At 44.3% G+C, this 3,492-nt stretch overlaps 1 long non-coding RNA gene across 1 annotated transcript; it reads right to left on the reverse strand.

Annotated features, from left to right (window-relative positions):
- Positions 1 to 813: 813 nt before the first annotated feature.
- LOC118562805 lies at positions 814 to 2,180 on the reverse strand. The gene is made up of 3 exons (XR_004930812.1): positions 2,097 to 2,180; positions 1,897 to 1,998; positions 814 to 1,202 (listed from the first exon to the last, which is right to left on the reverse strand). It is a non-coding gene; the product is annotated as an uncharacterized LOC118562805 (long non-coding RNA).
- Positions 2,181 to 3,492: the final 1,312 nt, after the last annotated feature.

The following is a 3,492-nucleotide window of genomic DNA, read 5'->3' on the forward strand; positions in this document are numbered from 1 at the left end:
AGATGCCTCCCTACTTTTTAGGCAAAGCTAAATCCTTAAAGATGCTGTCTTCATTCACACAGTGCATGGCGTGATACGGGCAGAGCGGAGTCGACGTGTTTTGTTTCAAAAGAAACGCTGCTCTTTCTGGTGCATTAAAGGGTTACCGATAAAAATAGAAGCGCGGTGAGATGTCTGTTTAATCTGTGGTTGAAGCAACTTGCTGGCCGTCAACGGTAATCCTGCAGCAACAATAAGACACGCTTCAGGCTAAGAGCTTGAAGTCGGAGAGGCATCAGAGGCTCCTTCCAGCAGAGCAGAGAGGCTGAGAGTGGAGATCGGGGGGAGAGAGAAGGACTGGATGAAAGAAGCTGTTTTTCCCGTTCTTCTCAGCCAAAGACAAGGACGAGGATGAAGAGTTTGCTCTGAGAGGCCGCTTAGATAATTTGCCAAAAGAAGCGATTACAGCATACTAGTTTGGATCTGGAGTAAAAATTATAGTCCTAGATAATAATAATTTTAAAAAAAGGTCAAAATTGTGATATTTTGGCCATTTTATCACCTCGCCCAATGTGACGTTGTTCTTCATCATTCCTGAAAATCCAGAGAACACCGTTAAATTGTCCATGGGTTGTCTGGAGTTGCTCTTGAAGGACATGTTTATCCCACTCTTCATAAAAGTGCTGGAAGGAAATATCAGGAGGAGCCCTCTTACTTGGATGGGAAACAACCTCCCCGCTCTGATCGTGTCAGGATGTTTTATTTAGCACCTCGTAGAACTCAGTCCACACATACCTGTTTTTTTTTCTTTTCTCATCACACACATTTCCAGAAGTTCAAAACGGAGGGTTTGTCTGAGGAAGCAGGCTTCTGCTGTCCATCCTTTTACTTCCTGCAGACTGTTTTCTTGTTGTGAAGTTGCATCTTTCCAGCCTCGCTTGTCACAAAAGTCTTCACCTCACTTTAATCGCTGATGCACACACATCCACCGGCTGCCAGCGTTCCAGCAAGCTCTGCCGCAGTGGCTACACAACGTCTGTAGCTCACTCAGGACTGTCCTGGTGCTCGCTTGATACTCTGGATGTCCTGTCACGGTGAAGTCCTTGATGATCCAGAAAACTGAGCCTTCAGCTGCTACATTCTGAGTAGCTGTTTTCTTACATGCGAGGCCATTTGGATGCAAAGCAAAGTATGCTGGACGCGTCCTCATCTAGGTACTGCTGCTGCAAGACAACAATGATTTCAAACAATAGGTCAGCTGATTGGAGTTATAAATGCTTCGTAACAGTTTCACCTGCCCTTATTATATAGCTGTCCTGCACTGAAATCAGCACATTAAAAAAAAAGATTATTTAGCAAATAAAGCTTATAAAAAAATATTATAAATTAATTAGCATGCATGTGATCGCTCAGCACTCAGTTGTCACCACAAAAGTCTTTGCCAAACATTTATACTCTGGACATGAAAGTGAAGAGCCAAACAAACCACAGCTCATAATGTAACAGGAGCAGAGCTGCAAGCCTTAATGCATGAGGAAACCTTAAGGAAACAATTTATATAAAATGTATAAACGCAGGAAAAACACCTGCAAATGGGGTGCTATAATAATAAATACATTAATGAATCAAAAAGTGCAAAAACAGATTAGTAAATGAGATAAGAATTGCATTATTATATCCAATGTACAGTAAGCTGAGAGGTTTAATTTGGCTTAGAGTCAGCACTTGCCTTCTCTTTTGAGCCAAAAGGAAACAGGTCCGTGCCACTTTTAGATTTACCCTGGGTTATGCTGATTTTATCTACATGAAGGGATCAGCGGATTCTGTCACCAAGGAGCGCAGAGTTTCTTCACTATCCTGACAAATCTTATGCTTGGACATTAAAGCTGCTCTCCCACTGTTATGGCTCGTACTTACTGAAATGCGTTATGTCTTGTTTTCATCTTCGACTTCACTCTCCTCTTTTTGTGATCAATACAACAGAGTAGTGTTGCATTTGCCGGGCAATTTCTACTTTATCTACAAAAAAACCCATTTAAAGAATCTTTTTAATTATGTAGCCTGCTAAGGTTTAAACATTGCAGTGCCATGCAAAAGAGTTCATTCATTATATATACCCGCTTATCCATGCATGGTCGTAGTGGGGAGGTCTTTCTGGTGCCTCTTTCCGGCGGTCACTGGGCCAGAGGCGGGGTCCACCCTGGACAAGTCCCCGGTCTATCACAGGGAGATCAGTTAACCCAACAGTCATGTTTTTGGAAGCTGGAGTACCCGGAGAGAACCCATGCATGCACAGGAAGAACATGCAAACTCACTGCAGAAAGACCCCGGTTAGGACCTTCTTGCTGCAAGGCAACCGTGGTACCAACTGCACCGCTATGCAGCCCCCAGAGGAATTCATGCCCTGTAAAATCATTCACATTATGACACATGATCACAGCAACCAACTGCATATGTGTATTTTGTTGGGATTTTATGGGATGGTCCAACACAAAGCAGCTAGAAATTGTGGGGATGAGGGAAAATGATGGATGGTTTTCAAAATCTGTGTCGGTCCATCGTATAAAGTCATAGAAGTTTGTGGTTGTGTTACAACAGCACATGTCCCGGGCCCATCATTGACCATCCTTACTAACATATTATGCTTTATTCAGTCTCATCTGTCCTTAATAGAAGCGGTGTCAGCAGTGGTGGAGCCTGGTGTTTATAGCTCTTATGTGATGTTGCATGAACCACGGCGGGCGCTGCTGGCTGGAAGGTATTTTCTGCACACAGGACTGCCTCCATCAAGGGTGCGTTTAACCACTTAAACACAGCATCACTGTCGATCAGATCACCCCGTCTACTGTCGCTCCGTACTGAGTGTGTCAAAGCCTCAGCAGGTAGAGGTTCTGTGGGTTTTAAAGTCCAGCAACTCCAACATGAATCCATCCGACTGATTCTGAACCTGATGGTCCAGCGGTCCACTGCACCACTCAGTCTAGACAGCCCCCCCCCCCCCTGTTTCCTTTCACTTTCATCAGTTTTTTCCCCCCTCCTCTACTCAAAGCTGCCATTCTCATGTGGTTTTCTTTTCAAATCTTTCCGCAGTGGTCCTCTGTGATTTCACTCAAAGTGCACAACCTCTTTGATTTTTGTCTTTCAAAGTGTCTCTCTCGTCTGCTCTCTTCTCACAAAAAGACTCTCCCACCTCCTCTTCCGGGTCTCCGTCCCTCCACCCATTTCTTTTAAAAAAATTTTTATCAAGACCTTCATCATCATCGCCGACCGACTCGCTCTCCACCTGTTACATCCTGACGACTCCTCTTATCTCTGCGAGCAGAACGTCTGCTGTGTTTCATGGGCCGACGGCTCAGTCTCACTCTTCATGTAGCTTTTTATGCGTCTCATTCTGCGGTAAAAGCAGATACTGACCGGTTGCAGCAAAGAGAGACAGAGAGAGAGAGAGAAGAATGGTCTAATTAAGCTAAGCTTAGACCTGTCATTATTTCAAGTGGCAGAAAAGACAGTTAA

The sequence above is a fragment of the Fundulus heteroclitus genome, chromosome 4 (assembly GCF_011125445.2).
Source record: "Fundulus heteroclitus isolate FHET01 chromosome 4, MU-UCD_Fhet_4.1, whole genome shotgun sequence".
Classification (NCBI taxonomy): domain Eukaryota; kingdom Metazoa; phylum Chordata; class Actinopteri; order Cyprinodontiformes; family Fundulidae; genus Fundulus; species Fundulus heteroclitus.